Source organism: Schistocerca serialis, chromosome 11, assembly GCF_023864345.2.
Source record: "Schistocerca serialis cubense isolate TAMUIC-IGC-003099 chromosome 11, iqSchSeri2.2, whole genome shotgun sequence".
Classification (NCBI taxonomy): Eukaryota; Metazoa; Arthropoda; class Insecta; order Orthoptera; family Acrididae; genus Schistocerca; species Schistocerca serialis.
The window spans coordinates 45,322,901-45,342,375 of NC_064648.1; the positions used below are offsets into that span (position 1 = coordinate 45,322,901).

Here is a 19,475-nt window from a genome sequence, read left to right on the forward strand (position 1 = left end):
GGTAAAGGTGGATTCTTAGGCAGGAGCACATCATTGTCTTCACTTTATACATTGGTCCTCTGTTATTAGGACATTGTGTGCATGCAACAGAAGCTACCTCCTCAATTGCATTGAATCCAGATGCTCCCAGCAAAGAAATTTGCTCAGAACCACCCAAAATAAAACACTGTTCCTTTCTTGTTATGGCAAACTTTAATTCAATGACTTCTTTGTTTTCATCCAAATTCTGTGTATTTGTTTTTTGCAATGTCCTACTAATATAACTGAACATTTGCAATACTGTCCTTTGAAAGAAATCTAATTGTTTCCTTTTTCATGGATTTGTGTATACATTTGTAGCAGTGACAGTAAATATGAAAACATGACCAAAGAATGTAATATTTAAATTTTTAGTCATTGCATGGAATATAAACAAACAGTGATATACTGAAGTCACGTAATAATACCAGTTAGGTCTTCTCAACTATTTATCATGAAATAAACTGGAACTATTTATTGTATGTGGATAAAAGACAGTATGACATTCCCCCAGTGCATTTTTTCTGTTTTTTTTTTTAGATTACATACAATGTATGTCATGCACTCACAAGATACTTGTTTGTTATCCTGTATGTGCTTTCTGAATTTACCTTGCAGTTCATTTTTATAACAAAAAGTGCACTAAATGTTGCATGAACATAGACATAATGTTGCTGTACAGATCAATATGTTACATCTAGCTCCAAATAGCTTGGCACCCACACAGCCCCAGGTGTGTCTACCTTTTTGTTACGTAGGAGTGACCATCTCAGTATGCAGTAATCTGCTAAGCAGTGTGCTTAGTACACTATCAGCAGTTGCATTAATTGTTGAAAGGGTGATTTTCTTATTAGCCACTTCAGTCAGTTATATTATTAGTCACACTGTGATTAACTGTCTGTATGATCTTTTGCAGACTCGCTAACTGTAGCTTAGGAGTTCTGCTTTTGAGTAGGCCTTGTTCATTGAACTGAATCCCCCCTACCAGACAGAGCTCACACACAACGAAACCCCCACCACTTCCACTGTACCCACTCATACAATACTATCTGGACAGGTATGGGACAATACTTTACACTTAACACTCTGCTTTTACATTCAGCTTGGCCACATGTAACCGAACTGTCACCTAGTCACCCTAACCTAATCCTCTGTTTACACTACAGATCAGTCATTGCAACAAAATGCCTATTCAATCTCGTTATGTCAATGTTCATTTAGGGTGATAAATTAGGCGTTTACACAACCTGAAAATCAATTAGCATAAGAATAAAGCATCTGAAATGTAGTGTTACAGAAGAATGGTGAAGATTATATGGGTATACCGGATAACTAAATAGGTGGTAGTGAATAAATCTGGTAAGAAATTAATGGCACAACTAAAAAATGGGACTGACTGTTGGGACACATCCCAAGGCATCAAGGAATCATTAAGTCAATTTGGTACTGGAGGGAAGTGGGTGGGATAAAAATTAAAGAGGTGCACCTAGGTGTGATTGCTGTAACAGGTTCAAATGGATGGAAGTTGACCCTTATAACAAAATGTAATGGAAGCTGTGCTGTATAACAAAATGTATCCAAGTTGCCTGAATAAATTAATTGCAGTTGCAGCCAATCCTTTTAAGTGTGATATCCTCACGGATTTGTGCATCAGTACAAATTGTCACGATTGCAGCTGAAGGGTATCAAATATAAATTTGTATCATTATTATATTCCATTATTACTTTCAATTAACTATTCTCAGTTCCAATATTTACTATCAACAAACATTTGATATAACAGTCAGTCGATGTAGACCCATTTATAACATGGTTCCAGCATGTTCAAGAAAGTATTAAAAAAAAAAACATCTGAACAGCCCTTGAAGGTCCAACGATACTGACTGGCTGCTGTGTCATCCTCAGCCCTTATGCATCACCGGGTGTGGATACAGAGGGGCATGTGGTCAGCACACAACTCTCCCAGCCATTGTCAGCTTTTGTGACCAGTGTCACTACTTCTCAGTCAAGCAGCTTCTCAATAGGCCTCATAAGGGGTGAGTGCACCTCGTTTGCCAACAGCACTTGGCAGACCCGGATAGTGACACATCCAAGTGCTAGCCGAGCCCAACAGCTCTTAACATTGGTGATCTGATGGGAATTGGTGTTACCACTGCAGCAAGGCCACTTGCCTAAAATAATATTGGTCTCATTATTTATTGTGTTCTGACCAAAGGAAACTGGGGCACAATTGTCTTCCACATGTTCCTTGGTGTATTACATAACTCACAGACTTCAGCATGTTTACACAAAAAACATTAAATGCAAAATAATTTTTAATCATTATGGGCTCCAAATATTTATGTTTCCTGTGTAGTATTATCACTCCTAGCAGATTTGTATGTTTGCAATATTTTTTATTTCAGTGTTACAAAATCACTGATTAAAAAAATTGGCTATTTAGAAATTGCTTTCCCACAATTAAAGAGTATTAGATATGTATTTCAACACAGGAAGCAGGCTGTACAGGATACTCCCTCAAGGCAAAATTCCCATCCTTTGGCAGTACTTTGTCAGTGGTGTTACTAATGCAATATACCTTATGCCCTAGGTCCCTGCAAACCAAGTTGAATGTGGAACATTAGACAGTGAATGCCAGTGTAATAAAATCTCAATCAATACTGTAATGTTTAATACAATTATAACTCCACATTTTGCTCATCTTTACTCTTGGTGCATAATAAATCTATAAAAATCTAATTGTAATGATCACATTACCATGTGTAGATATGCTATCAACACTGTACAAATTACAGTGAGTACTGTTATTTGCTAACAAGAATAGACACTACATTAACCATTGTTGATTAGCATGTTTATTATGTTAATAAAGAATAGAAGCAAATTCTTCAGAAATGAGGCGTTAATTAAAGAAAAATCTTTATACACACTTCAGAATAAGACTTTAAAACTGCATCCAAATAATGGCCACAAAGTATGAAACTCAAGAAATGTACCAAGAACTATTCCTCACTTGTTGATAGGAAAAATAAAACTACCTTAAATGTGCACATCGTAAGATATTCATTTTACAAATCTTATATATTTTACTTAACATCCCGTGATTGGAATACAGTCATTTTTTGAGCACTGCCGTAACATACTCTTCCTGCCCATGTATCTTATATAAGCCAAAAATCTGTAGTCATTCTTAAAGAACTTAATGATGTCTTCTGCTGCATTTTACACTCATTCCTCAAGCATGCAGCATCAGTATTTGGGCATAGTCTGACACTGTTGAGACAATACTCAGTAGTTGAAGTGGATGAGGTAACATCTGTGAACGATGTTACTTCTCATGTTTAGGTGTGGGAACAGTCTTTTGTTTATTTTATAAAGTTCTGTCAAATCATATTTAAAATAAGACACCTCTTTTAAATTACATATTTCTAGTTCATTAATATACTGTAGGTGAACATAGATTTGATGTATTTACAACGAGAATCCTCACATTCACTGACGTACTTCATTGGGAATCCTATACAATTTCATTGTGAGGAGCATACGATCTGCTGAGTTGGAAGCAGCCTGGCCCCTACCGAAGGAGGCTTGCCACCTACTGATCGCCCACCACTGGCGAGCACAAGCAGAATCGTGATTGATGCAGGTCACTGCACAAATGAGAGACACTGACACCCCAGGTGGACATCTACAATGATCACTCTGATATGAAAGGCAAAAAGGTGATGTTGGTCAACTGCACAACCTGAGAGGATAGAGTCAGTTCAATGTGAACAGCGAAATTGACGAAACAGTGGTAACTGATGAAGTAATGCAATACAAAGGGTAACTGGCACAGCAGGAAGAACTGAATCATTATATTAGCAACTTCGAAGAAGATAAAACACACCAAAGACTGCGTCATCTGTCCAACACCATGGCAGACCATTTGGGCTACAATACTGGAAAGGAAAATATTAGTCCCAGCTAAGGCTTGCCAATTTTCTTATAATATTTTATTTAGCTATACATGTACCACATATAAATTCATTGTTCTTGTCTTTTCTTTAGCTATAGGTATTATTTGTGTGTAAAATTTGTAACAGCAACCTAAAGAAATAACTTACAGTGGGAAGATTGAACACAAGAAATTACCCGCTTTTTGCAAGAAAAGGGATATAAATAAAAAAAAATAAAAGTTTTTAAAACTTATGGCTGGAAAGGGTAGTTAGCATGCTGTCAAACTGCTTGCTCCTCCCTCTGAAGGAGGGGGGGGGGGGGGGGTAAGTATGGTAATGTCCTTACCTTGAATTTTGTGGGGGCTTGGATAGTAATGGAGCGATTTGTGTTTGCTAATATCAATAAAAGTAAGATACAGTGTTAAGCCATGTTGTTAATGACATGCCATACCCATGGTTCTAAATTTGTGTTACTAAGGGAATATAGTTGATAGTTATTTATCTGTGTTATTTCTTTGAGATAACATTTTTTTTAAAAAAACAGTTAAGAATAATAAATGGACAACCTGAAGCTTGCTGCCCTTCTTATAGCCCAGGCAAATTAAGAAAACTAGGGGAAATAATTTATAAGCTTTTGAAACTTCAGGAAAATAGTTCATCTTTTGAAGACATCTATTATGACAAAAAAAAAAAATTATAGTGAAATTCTGTTCAAAGAAGATCATATGCATGTTTTATCCAAAATAAACACATTAGGATTACAGGAGACCACTCATTGAAAAACAGAGGTATTGAGTTGTTGATAGTCTCAAACAAAAGAAAGAAAACTTGCTAGCATTAAGATTTATCCTTTAATGAGCTAGAGTAACAAAAACAAACACTACCTCTCCCTCCCTCTCACCACGCTGACAGTGTAAGTGCTATTTTGATTTTGTGGCAGATGAGCTGATTGCGGTGTGGTAGTGTCATGCAGGGTGGGTAGAGGGAAAGGAGGTGGGAGGGCAAGGAGATCTGGTAATAGGTAGCTAGTAGCTCGGATGGAGATGGCCAGTTTGCCAGCTAGGGATGTGGGAGGGAGGGGTGGCAGGTATATGAGCTGGCACAATTGTAGCAGTCAGTGGGAAGGGGCACATGCTGAAAGCAATTTAACTTGGGAGGTGTGACAGGATGGAGGGGACAAAAATTGTTGGGTTGGGGATGTGAAGACAGCAGGTTACTGTAGGTTGAGGCCGGGATAATTTCAGAAACACAGAATATGTTGAAAGGATAATTCTGGTCTGTGTGCTTCAGAAGAGCTAGTGGTGGAGGGGAGGATCTATATAATCTGGGTTGTGAACCAGCCATTAAAATCAACCATTTTATGTTCAGCTGCACATTGTGCCACAAGTATGGTCAACTTTCCTTTTGGCCATAGTTTGGGGGTGACCATTCATCCTGGTGGACAGCTGGTTGATAGTCATACAATACAGAAAGCTGTGCAGTGATTGCACCAGAGCTGTATGTGATGGCTGCTTTCACAGGTGGCCCCGCCTCTGATGGGGTAGGATAAGCCAGTGACATGACTAGAGTAGTAGGTGCTAGGTGTGTGGATGAGGCAGAACTTGTATTTTGGTCTGCCACATGTATATGATCTCTGTAATAATCAGATGAGAGTGGGAGTGGCACAGAGATTCAGTAGGATGATGTGTAGTTTGGGTGGACAATGAAACACCACTTTAGGAGGGGTGCGAAGGATCTTGGGTAGGATGTTCTTCTTCCAAGGGAGAAAGAGAGATAAAGACCTGGTGACGATATGGTTCACTTGTTCCAGTCCAGAGTAATATTGGGTGATTAGGGGGCACTCCTTTTAGCTGATTCATGAGGATGGTGGGAGGATTGCAGGCGTGTGAGGATATGGCAGTGGAAATTTGTTTGTGGACAAGATTGGGGGAATGTTGCTGTCTGCAATGGCCTTTGTGAGCCCTTCAGCACACAGGGCAAGAGAGTTATCCTCAGAGCAGATATGTCGTCCACAGGTGGCTAAGCTGTATGTGGGGGAATTTTTTTTGTGAGAAAGGGATGGCACCTGTCGAAATGTTGGTGGTTAGTGAGTTTGATGTTGACTGAGATGTGGATGGAGCCATCAGAGAGGTGGAGGTCAACTTCCAGGAAGGTGGTAATTTGTGTAGAGGAGGACCAGGTGAAGCAGATAAGAGAAATGGTATTGAGGTTCTGAAGGAATGTGGATAGGTTGCCTTTGCCCTGAGTTCAGATCATTGAATATTTGTGAAATGACTCCATAACTGTAATGTACAGTCAATTTGTATTCGAAGCATTTTAATAGTAATTGTATCTCAGTCTGGGAGTCATTCATTGACTTTCTACAATAAATCCTACACTGAAAATTGGGATTTCTCCGAAGAATCTAGAAAATTGCATACTTCTTGCAAAGTGGCATCAAACTTGGTACCAAGAGTGTGGTCCCCATTTCAAACCTTGGAGGGGTTAGACACTAATTTAGCATAGCAGTCTTTATGATAACAGTCTTCTACAGCTGCTGAACACAAAACATTGTTGATATGTTCAGCAACTTCTCAGCCAAAATCATAATTATATTTCTCTCCTTTCTCAGGCAGTGTGTGTTTCAAAATTAATTGTATCATTGCCATCAATATCTCAGTGAAACTCTTGTGAATGGGGTTCAGTGATCTGGAAAAGTGTTTAACACCAGCAGCCAGATGCATCAAAAGATGTTGCTGAGGTCTCCCACCACAGCACTGCATAGCAGGAGAGCTATCAGAGAGCCATTGAAACCCTGTGGCTGCATCACGTTTACTGCAACAAATAAACTACAGTGGTACTATATTTTTGTTTGGTCATCAGCCTACTCAGTTAAAGGTATGAGATGACCGTGTAAACTTTCACACGAGAGCCCCCCTCCCCTCCACCACACACACAAAAAAAGAAAAATCCCCTCACAAAAGTCTAGTCATGGCACTCACCAGCCATACACCATGAAGTGAACTGTCATAACCATCTCTCAACCACATCATTTACATTTACAATGGCTATGGCCTAAGTTACACAATGAAGTCAGTGCCCCCAACTAGACATTTCCATTTCAATCACAGAAATTTTGTCATTAATATTATTTTGTTAAATACACAGAAGCAGAGTCTCTATTAAGAAGTTATTTTTCCCAAACATGTTTGCAGAAATAAGTAAATTATTGCCCAGACCATACTAAACTGATGGATTTATTGCATCAGAAAACCTGAAATTCTCACAACCTTTGCTCCAGAAGCATAAATCAAGTAAGTAATATATCTGTATGATGTGATACATTATTTCAAACTGTATTCATCTAAGACAAAAAAAGTGACTTCATTCTTGTAGGTTTATGTCCAAACCAGTTGATGGCCTCTGGTTAAGAAATTACACCATTGTACTATGCACCTGATAAACAAACGAATTCACAGTCTTAGCAACAACCCATTTCATATTGTGTACTCTCTCACTGTAATATTACTGGAAACTTATTACCTATAGACGTACTGTCACTGAAGAAACAAATACAACACAACTGATTTTGCTTTTGCATAAATGGAAAAAATTTGCACAGACACTGGTCATTGTTGTGTGGAGAGCAGTTTTTGTACCAAGACTTCAGCTGATGGAAATTGGAATGATCTCTTCATTGGCAAACTATTGCTCACTAGAAAGTGGTGCATTAACATGGAAATCTGTCTAGACAGATATTCGCAGTGCAAGACACTCCATCAGTTGTTGATTCTCTGCAAGCCTTCCTACACTTCACTGCAGTCTTCCAGCTGCTCAGCCTCCATACAGACAAATAGCCTCGCATAACTACTGAAGCTCCAGTTATGCAGTATTTCAATCTGTTGCAGTTACATGGAATTTCCATATTTTTTAACCTTGTTTGACTTATGCAGTATATTTTCCACCTTCATTTGCATTTTAAGAAAATGAAAATCCATCATTCTGGCAGAAACAGCTGTTCCACATATGGCAGCTGAAGAAAATCAGGATAGGAAAGCAGATAAACGGAAATAAATAATAGCCATGAAATCAAACTTACTATACTTCAGATGCCACTAAAATCTTTATTGTATATACATTTAGTTTGGGAATAATTCTCAAACATACTGATGAACAGAGACTGTCTTGAATTTCAATAAAGAAGAAAAGTTCTACTGCAAAACCACTTTGTGTAGTGTAAGCCAACTTTTGGTCAAAGAATCTGTCAATTTAATATTAGTTTCAAATTTATGCATTGAACAAATTTCATCTGTTTATTTGCTTTACTTATCACTAATTTAGTTTGAGGCAACATTCAGTTGGCCCCTACTCAGCCACAGATCTGATGCAAAAAGCCTTGAGGAAGATTGTGTCCATCTTGATGGAGACCACATAGTAAGAGATAAGCTCTGTCCGTAGACACCTGATAGTCTATCCTTACTACTGTCATCATTGGTACATTAAACACTAATCTTCACACAATGGAAAATCCATTATGTAATAATGTCAGTGTTATGAAAAGGGTAGTTGCTACTCACGACATAGTGGAGATACTAAATATATGTTGTCTAATTGTGGTGAATGCCTGTTTGGCTGAAAGCTTTGTTTGACAATCTTTGTTGTGCCTAACTGTGAATCAGCAACTCCATTATATAATGAGTAGCACCTATCCTTTCTATAATATTGTCAAACAATCTTCCGTTTTTATTGCTGTGAGATGACAGGGCAATCCAGGTACAGTCAGTGTGACTATTTTAAACCAGACAGTTGCTTTTGTTGTTATAACAAGTGCTTGATTTTGATGGTATATCATACTGATACAAAACCATTAAAACAATGTTTTAATACATTAATTAAAAAACAGTCCATGGTAGGTCACAGTACTGGTACTACTACTACTTTACAAATCAAGCACTGGTCATAACGGCTGCTACTTCTGCTTGTTCAATTTCTTCAAGATCATGCCATATCCAAAATGACAAACCAAACAGCATATCTAGAAGAACTTAGTGTTCCTTTTCAGAACCCATTTCGTACTCACACAGATTGATCAATCTGAAGTTACAAGCAGAGGAGAGGTGATGTGTGGAAAGAATCAAAGGAAAAGAACTGAACACACGACGAATAAGAAGCTGTGTATCATCAGCTGAGTGTGGCTCTGAGCATTATGGGACTTAACTTCTGAGGTCATCAGTCCCCTAGAACCTAGAACTACTTCAACCTAACTAACCTAAGGACATCACACACATCCATCCCCGAGGCAGGATTCAAACCTGCGATGGTAGCGGTCGTGCGGTTTCATACTGTAGCGCCCAGAACCGCTTGAGAACAATATTATGGATATGGAAGAGGATGTAGATGAAATGGGAGATACGATATTGCATGAAGAGTTTGGCAGAGCACTGAAAGACCGGAGTTGAAACAAGGCCCCGGGAGTAGGCAACATTCCATTAGAACTACTGACGGCCTTGGGAGAGCCAGTCCTGATAAAACTCTACCATCTGGTGAGCAAGATGTATGAGACAGCTGAAATTCCCTCAGACTTCAAGAAGAATACAATAATTCCAATCCCAAAGAAAGCAGGTGTTGACAGATGTGAAAATTACCTAACTATCAGTTTAATAAGCCACAGCTGCAAAATACTAACATGAATTCTTTACAGATGAATGGAAAAACTGGTAGAAGCAGACCTCGGGGAAGATCAGTTTGGATTCCGTAGAATTGTTGGAACACATGAGGCAATACTAACCCGACGACTTGTCTTAGAAGAAAATTTAAGAAAAGGCAAACCTACGTTTCTAGCATTTGTGGACTTAGAGAAAGCTTTTGACAATGTTAACTGGAATACCCTCTTTCAAATTCTGAAGGTGGCAGGGGTAAAATACAGGGAGCGTAAGGCTGCTTACAATTTGTACAGAAACCAGATATAAGAGTCGAGGGGCTTGAAAGGGAAGCAGTGGTTGGGAATGGAGTGAGACAGGGTTGTAGCCTCTCCCCGATGTTATTCAATATGTATATTGAGCAAGCAGTAAAGGAAACAAAAGAAAAATTTGGAGTAGGTATTAAAATTCATGGAGAAGAAATAAAAACTTTGAGCTTTGCCGATGACATTGTAATTCTGTCAGAGACAGCAAAGGACTTGGAAGAGCAGTTGAACGGAATGGACAGTGTCTTGAAAGGAGGATGTAAGATGAACATCAACAAAATCAAAACGAGGGTAATGGAATGTAGTCAAATTAAATCGGGCAATGCTGAGGGAATTAGATTAGCAAATGACACACTTAAAGTAGTAAAGGAGTTTTGCTATTTAGGAAGTAAAATAACTGATGATGGTCGAAGTAGAGAGGATATAAAATGTAGACTGGCAATGGCAAGGAAATCATTTCTGAAGAAGAGAAATTTGTTAACATCGAGTATAGATTTAAGTGTCAGGAAGTCGTTTCTGAAAGTATTTGTATGGAGTGTAGCCATGTATGGAAGTGAAACGTGGACGATAAATAGTTTGGACAAGAAGAGAATAGAAGCTTTCGAAATGTGGTGCTACAGAAGAATGCTGAAGATTAAATGGGTAGATCACATAACTAATGAGGAGGTATTGAATAGAATTGGGGAGGAGTTTGTGGCACAACTTGACAAAAAGAAGGGACCGGTTGGTAAGACATGTTTTGAGGCATCAAGGGATCACAAATTTAGCATTGGAGGGCAGCGTGGAGAGTAAAAATCGTAGAGGGAGACCAAGAGATGAATACACTAAGCAGATTCAGAAGGATGTAGGTTGAAGTAAGTACTGGGAGATGAAGAAGCTTGCACAGGATAGAGTAGCACAGAGAGCTGCATCAAACCAGTCTCAGGACTGAAGACCATAACAACAACAAACATACAAACAGTGAATCTTTGCCAAGGTTTCGAGGCAGATGAATATTCAGTATGTCTTCATCCTGTTCACATTGCTGGATGTTATGGAGTCAGAACACAGGTTCAGTAACATCCGACTGCAAGCCCAGAACTTCATGGAAATTTCTTCACAACAAGAGAGACATGTAGGATCAATTTGCAGCCCAGCATAAAATTTCATGTTACCAATAGGTATTACATTTGTACCTAATACTGCTGATGTCTAACAGTTCACAGTATGTGAATAGATGTTGAGTGATTGAATATATTATAACGAAACATTCAACATTCCATGCTGAGCCAATAATAAAATATTTTAATTTCATATTTTACACAGATTTACTTTTGAAGAAATGTAAGCAACTCAGTAAAAAAAAAAAAATATTTCATCTACATCTACATCCATACTCCGCAAGCCACCTGACGGTGTTTGGCAGAGGGTACCTTGAGTACCTCTAGCGGTTCTCCCTTCTATTCCAGTCTTGTATTGTTTGTGGAAAAAAGGATTGTCGGTATGCCTCCATGTGGGCTCTAATCTCTCTGATTTTATCCTCATAACCTCTTTACGAGATATACATAAGAGGGAGCAATATACTGCTTGACTCCTCGGTGAAGGTATGTTCTCGAAACTTCAACAAAAGCCCGTACCGAGCTACTGAGCATCTCTCCTGCAGAGTCTTCCACCGCAGTTTATTTTTCATCTCCGTAATGCTTTCGCGATTACTAAATGATCCTGTAACAAAGTGCGCTGCTCTCCATTGTATCTTCATTACTTTCTCTGGGTGGGGATGGGAGCAGGGATTGTGAACAACACACACATAAAATGGGACAATACAACATATGTAAAAGACATAACTCCTTTTGCAATAAGCAAATTTATTTTACTGAAGTTGTTTTTACATGCCATACCAAAAAAATCACATTCATTGCAACAGTAACTCCAACACAAGAGATACAAGTGTCATCCACTTCAATAAACATTATATGACAGTGGGTTTCCACAGTGGAATGTAAACTTTCATTTTCTTAAAGTGTATCTGTGATACTACTATTGACAGTGCCATAACATTAATATATTAACAGACACATTAACTTGGCACAGATAGTAAAATATAAGATAATGATCTTCAGTATACGCCATGGCCTATCCTTAGTAACCATCCCAAAAAATACAGGGTGGTGGCAGAGAACGTTTGGTTGTACAATCCTGTAGTTCTGCTGAGGTACTGGATTTGTGATGTGTTTCTGAAAATAAATCAAAGGTATACCAAATGAATTATGAAATACTTTTTGATAGAACCTGGCAGTATAGAAAAGATCAACATAAGTAGAATATCATCATTACATGTCAAATTACAAAAGTATTAAGTATGTACTGATTAGCAACATGAATTTTGTATGTAGCCTACACCACTCTGTCACCAATTAGATACAAATCAACATGTAATGAAGTACCCATGAGTAAAATCTTTCTACATCTGAACAAATAATAAGGTAGCAAATGCTGAAGCACAGATCCAGCTAATCTGATCACATGTTGCATCAAATTGTAAGTGAGAAGCTGGAGATAGACACTAGTATGTAATAACTGTCATTTTGTGGGTGCATCTTCAAGGTGTTAAGCATTCTCACAGCACCTTCACAATACATACATTTACTAATGTGGCATGACATAAATAAACAATCACAATTTCCACTCGCTGGCAATAATAACATCACTGCAAATCAAGTATTCACCCAAAAATCAAGCACACAAAATTCTCAAAATTTAACAAAAAAATTACAAAAATGAAACCATTGGTGTTGTAAATCAAACGTGGCCTATATATCTCTAATGTAGGCCTCAATAACAGTAACCAATACAGAACCAAAAAATCAACACAATTTTCACTTGACCTACATAGCTCCAACAAAGCCCTCAATACCACGAACCAACCACTCTAAAACATGGTGTTGCAAATTTCACATCACCCTCTTACCTCAAACAAAGCCCTAGATACAACACTTCCATTTACTCTATCTAAACCAAAGTTCTCAGTACAACAAACCGAACCATGTTCACATGACTACTATCAGAAATGTATCCTAAACAATGATGGTACATCAGGACCCATGACACCTAGCAATAACATTCCAACAATTACTGAAGACTAACAAGGAAATCTCAAAATTTCATGAAACCTTTCACCACCACCAATTTCAATATACACAAAAAACTTCGCCCATTGCAACAAGCAGTGAGCTACTCATAAATATCTATATCATCTTCACCACAGAAGGAAAAAAAATTAAAAATAAATTAAATCTACAACCACAAGAAACACACGGCACTAATATTTCCAAACATAAAAAATGAATCCCTCAGCTCAAATATGCAAATTCAAAGTTACTCAACAGAAAGCCAGCACAAATTATTTCAGTACCAACATGAAACATTCAATTCATGTCAAACTACTCACTAACAAACATACAGCACAACAGAGAACCATCAAATACTACAACACAATCTACAAACACACACAAAGACTCAAAAACCTCAACGCTCACCATGACATTACAGGTCAAAGCAGATGGGTGTAGCATCAGCACCTGACCTTGTGCGAATAACCTGAAGTTAGCCTCAGGTAGGAAACAGAGATGAGGTAATGACTGCCAATTGGCAAGAAAACAGGACTACATTATCAAGAATGAAACTTAATTATTTTTGGAACATTTGTTCAGAGTTTGCGTCTTTTTGGTACAACCCAAAAAGGCCAGCACTGCCTGCTTTGCACTTAGGAGCTCTTTCTCACTGTACTGGCCCACAAACAGAATACTTTTATTCAATCTATTCTACAGCATTTTCTTTCCAAGTAGCGAAGCTAAGATCTAAAAATTGTCCATTCTAACATATCCTAAACTATTTACTCCCTAATGATCCTTATGATTAATAATCAAGAGTGAATTTACTAGACACTGATTTGATTTAAGAATTTTCTGAACGTCAGGCGAGACATTCATATGAACCCTTACCTGCTATTTCGGCATCTTATTTTGCAAATGTGAATTTCCCACAGTATCTCTTGTTTTGCTGCATTTCTCTTCCTGTTTTTAGCGAGTTTCATCGCTATATACTTCAGTGACTAAAAATAAAGTCCAAAACTCCATTAATTAACATCTCAACATGTTTAAACGAGAGTTACATTTGAAGAAGCGTTCCAACAGCCAATACAACAGTACTACGTTGCATACAATACAGCTATGGAGCTAAATCTGCCGTTTATAACGATCATGAGTACAACACTACACGTGCGGCTTGAGTACATATGCCACAGTATTAAATAAATCATATACATTTATATTCTATGGGGAAATACGATACTCACCACAATCATTTTAACCGATCAGCCTGTTTGCCTCCCAGAATGCGAACGTATATTAGGTTTCCTGTTTTCTCTCCAACAAATTTGCGTTCCGTTTTTCGTCTCTTAGAATTCACAATACCACAAAGCCTATTACTGAGTTACTACAAAAGTTCCACGCGACATCTACCGCCTGGACGAAAACAATAACAAACACAGATCTTTCTGCCCGCCAAAAATTTCGTCTTCTAAGACAATACTCTCAGCGCCTTCAACTGGATGTGGTAACTTCTGTGAACAATGTCACTTACTGTGTTTCGCTGTCGCTAGAGGCTAGTTCGTGTTAGTGATGGGCTAAACTGCGATTTTTCGAAATAAGTGATTTCTGTGAATGATACTTTTGAGTATCTGCTATTCTTAATTATGATTTGTCGCAGTTTTAGACAACCCATGTCTTGTATCCCTCCGCACACTACCTCTGCGATTTCTGCTACTTCTGCTGTTCTGCGAATTCTCACTGCATGAAAAAGTTACATCTGTCCACACAGAAAATTGCATCTCAAAAAAACTGTCATTAGTAAGTATGTTTTACGTTTGTTCTTTCGTTGGCTTTAATTTTGTATTAAAGAAACAACAGTGAAAATATAAATAGTGTAATTAATGTGTAAGTAGCCATACAGTACCGTAATAAATCGTGTTTATAAAATGAATTCTAACATATTGTTACGTTCACAGGTATATTTCAGTCGCCCAGTAAAGTTATAACTCAAAATATCATTGTCAACAGATGTGGAGAATTTGCCACTGCGTCTTTAGACTGTCTTCGCCAGATGAACTTAATTACTAAAGTGAGATCGTTCTCGGAAATGTGAAATATACCTCATTGAGTGGCTTTCATTACAGCAAATATTAGCAATCTACTCTGTCAAATACATTGCTTGTAATTAGTGACAGCAAAAATGTTTAATAATCCTTGTGGTTTTGCAGACGCAGTTTCCACTGATTACTGGTTGCTGTACTTATCTAAACACAGCAAAGTTCTTGAGAGAGAATCGTGAAGATTCAAGACAGCTCTTAGAAGATTTGCAGTGTGTTTTATTGAAATTGTGCGATTTTAAAGGAATAATAAATGTCAAATACAGTAAATGAATAATGAAAACCTCATTTTACACATGTTAAGCCGTCTTATACCCGTAAATTTTCCGCCACTTCTTTATTGGTAAACACATTGGAGAGTGACATGCCGCCCCCCCCCCCCCCTTTCGCCAAAATCTTGATGTGACACTGACCTGTAACATATCCTGAAGTCTAATATGCAATTTGAGGCTGTTGATATGAAAGTGGGAAGCACAGATCTTCCAGTTAAAACAGGAATAGTTTAAGTGCACTTCTTGAAAGTAACACAGGAAAAGCTTACTTGTGTAGGTGGTGGTAGTAGTGTCGGCAGAAAGTTCATGTGTGTGAAGTTGCCATGTAGGACACCAAGTGTAAAACTTTTCTCCAGAGTCTTGAACTGTGTCAGAACAAACGTGAGGCATTCATATGACTCAATACTATTGGTTTCATTTGATTACACTTATACAGGTATCTGAGTTCTGCTGTGTTATCATTGCAAATTCCTGTAGGCATGTGGAGTATTAACAAAAACTGTCATATTGGAAACAAATTCAAACACATTTGTTACGTTACTTGATGTTTTCAGTAGAAAAAGGCAATGTTGCTTTTTATTAATATAATGCATTCTGAGTCACAGCTCTGTTTGACCAACCATAACTGATGCTGAATGTGCATGTAGTCATTAATATGAAAGGCTTATTTCAATAGTGGTACAAGTCCATTACCTCCACTTTTCTGTCTATAATGGTTCTGAAATTAATGATCCAAACAAACAGAAAGAAAGGTTTATCGCTAGCAAGAAGCCATATGCTTGAATATTTGTGGTATCTCAACTGCAGAATTTTCAGCGCTCATTTAACTTTAGGACTCTGTACCTCAAAATGAACAAAAATGGACTTTTACCACTATTGAAATAAGCCCTTTATATGCTCACACAGCACATCGATCTCGTGAGGTACAAGGCTCTCATAACGAAGTATGCACGTCGGTCAACAAATGACACTAGGAAATGAATGTTAACTGCGCTTTTTAGTTGCTACTTGCGACTTCGTGTTCCGATTTGTCACAGAAATCGCAATTTGACTCGATAGCGAATAGCGTAGTACGAACTTTGGCCAACAGATCGCACTATAACTGAGCAATTTAGTTGCTACTTGCGACTTCTAGCCGCGACTTGTCACTGAAATCGCAGGAAGCAGTACGGAATTTGGCCAACAGATGGCTCACGATGTTGGATGTGAAATGCTACTTGCGACTGCTAACTATGACTGTAATCGCAGTTAGATTCTATTGTGATATTTGTGACTTCTCAGTCACTGTGATTTCTAACAGATACGCGATTTTCTGCCCACCACTGCTTCGTGTTCTGTGTAGTAGAGTTGGGCAACACGTTTCTTTTTCCCGATTCGATTCCTACGATTCAATCTCACATTGCGAATCGATTCCTACGATTCGTTAACGATTCATTCTAGTCTGCGATGGCACGATTCTTACGGAATGCAAAAAGTTCTACATCGTACTCACAGATGGCAGGACATGTCTGAAATTGTCAATGGGCTTGGAATCGAACTGTGTCATGACAAGATATGCCAGAAATAGTTTATTTATGAGTAAATATGCATATGACGTTACAAGTCGATTTATACGTGTAATGCCTTAATTGATGAAAGGTCACGTTTGATTTGATTGCATCTATTGTTTTATTACAGTATGCCAGGGAAGAGGAGTCGATTTGTGCGAAAGGTGGTGCAAAATTACGTGGTATGCTAGTTTGGTTGTGTGGCTTGAACGTATCTAACTACAGACGTCTGTTTTATAGTAACTAAATCTAGCAGTGTGGGAGACGTGGTTTGGCTCATATCATCCTATGTTTTTCTGTGCTAAGATGTCTTTCCACGTCCACATCACCCTTGTAATTCACAACGCAGTTGACAGCCCTCCCACACAGAAAATTTTGCGTGCTGTAAAAGTAAAGACACCTATATACAGATAAACATAAAAACCATATATATTGTAAAATTGACTTTTTACGAAGGAATGGAACTATGTAGGTGAACTCAAAAAGCAAACACCAGTCTAAATACAAAATTTCATCCAAATCGTTAGGACCGTTTTCGAGATACGCGAAATATACATAATCCAAGTGCTATTGCTCGTGTGTAAAGGTGTGTGTGTTTTGCATTGCATCTTCAACAAATAAGAGGTACGTATTTATTCATCATACTTGGATTTCTTGATTTTAATCGTGTGTATTGGGAGCTGTGAACTCGCTGTATATCGTTTCTGTCATCACTAGTTCGTGTATTACTCGCGCAAACAAAGCTGACGTCGGCGCGGTGGCTGGCGGTAGCGATAGTAAATGTGAAATGCCTTTACGCTTGTTCCCGCCAGCCACCGCCAAGTGTCAGCTTGGTTTTCATGAGTAATATTACGGCCCACGAACTTCGTTTGTTTGTTCCGAGCTTCCTTTGTTCACACGCATCCTCCACTTGACTGCCATCTGGCGGTCGTAATCATTCGGCACGACTCGGCATGATTCGGAAGTTGCCTTCGAAGCATAGCGTACTAAGAATCTATGAATCGTTGGAACTTGGAATCGTCACGACTCGAAAACACGCAATCGTTCTTACGATTCTTTTGAATGACGAATCGTCCGAATGACGATTCGATTCTTACGATTCTTTATTTGCAGTCGTTCAAATGAACGACTCATTCACGAATCGCCACTACTGTACTGTGTAGTCCGCGGCAACCTCGTGGTGTTGTGGGAATTTGTGTGACATTCTCCAGGTAATTTGTAAGCGTTTATAAAGTGCAAACAAGAGTAAGTGAAGAAATGTGATTCACGAGTAAATTAACATCGTAATTAATTTCTACCACAGGAACAGTTGAGTTTGATGACTGTAATAGTTCGCGAATATCTTGTGATGACGCTGTGGTAGCTGTGTTTGAGGCTGCTGCCTTTTTTTTCTTTTTTTTAAATTTTTAATTGGTACAGAAAGATGAGATTTTATTCTGTACTTAATTGTGATCACATCACCTATAGTGTGCTTAGTGACGGTGTGTGAATGTTGTAATTCTTCAGGTTATGTTCATAACAACTAAATGCCCGAGTTGTTAGTGCTTGTTTTTGGCCTGTCCGGTAAAATCGCTACGTGTATCTTCGTAAAAGAAACGGCTGAGAGTGTAACGTGTTGTCAGGAGCAATTCGTCATCGCAGTGTTCTCCTTCATGTACTTCGTGACTAACGATAAAAGGCGGACAGTGAAATTCGAACATTGGCTATGTTAGTACGGTTATGTTGACTTACTTAGCAGTAATAATGATTGTGATGATAATTTTCTGTGATGTGATGTAGACATATAGCGGCTCCATATTTTAGGGCTAATGTAAGCATTTTTTTCAAGTGCCCACAGTTACTATATACAGCACATCGTGTTTTGAGTATGTTCACATGAAAGGAAATGCTGTAATTCTGTTGCATTTTGTTAGTTTTCACTGTGCTTTGATTACTCGTGTCGTTAGTATTCGTCTAATCATGTGTAAATACCAGTTTGTTGTAGTGTGTGGGTTTTAATGGAGTTCTGTATGAGTACTGTAACATTATTTATGAACTGGCGAAATAAAAGGTACAGATTAACTGTAATTTGTCTAACATAAACCATTACATTTCATCAGAACTCAATAGCTCATTCATCACAGTTACACTTAGCATGAAGTCGTTTCAGTAAATCAGTTTTGTTAGAAAATGCTAACCAATGTTTAATCTTAATGGTAATCAAGAATGAGAACTTACGTGTTGCAGTGTGCAGTCTAGGGTACAGGTATATGGTTTTCTTAAATAGCAGGTAAAGATTCTAAAATGATGATGCTTACTGTACTAAATTGAGCATACTTCCGTGAAAGAATACAGATGAAGGAAGTTTCAAGGTAATGCCTATGTTGGAAATGCATATTCACTTATAAACAATCCGTACGTCCGGATTTTCATCATGCCCCTATCACACTGAAATTAACACAATGAACCAAATGTAGAATGAAATATTCGGTGTTATTAAGTAATATCGCTGCAATCTATAGACTGCCTTGATTGTTTGCAATGCTGAAGTTAATGCACGCACGCAAAATTGCACATCTACCATAATTGTCA

The 19,475-nt window shown here is 38.1% G+C and overlaps 1 protein-coding gene across 2 annotated transcripts in view; it reads left to right on the forward strand.

Moving 5' to 3' along the window:
• The first annotated feature begins 17,956 nt into the window (after positions 1-17,956).
• LOC126427345 (zinc finger protein 492-like) overlaps positions 17,957-19,475 on the forward strand; it is a 94,058-nt gene continuing 92,539 nt past the window's right edge. For both annotated transcript variants that reach the window (XM_050089670.1, XM_050089671.1), the window contains exon 1: positions 17,957-18,115. The gene's annotated coding sequence lies outside the window, so the exon portion shown is untranslated. The remainder of the gene's footprint in view (positions 18,116-19,475) is intronic.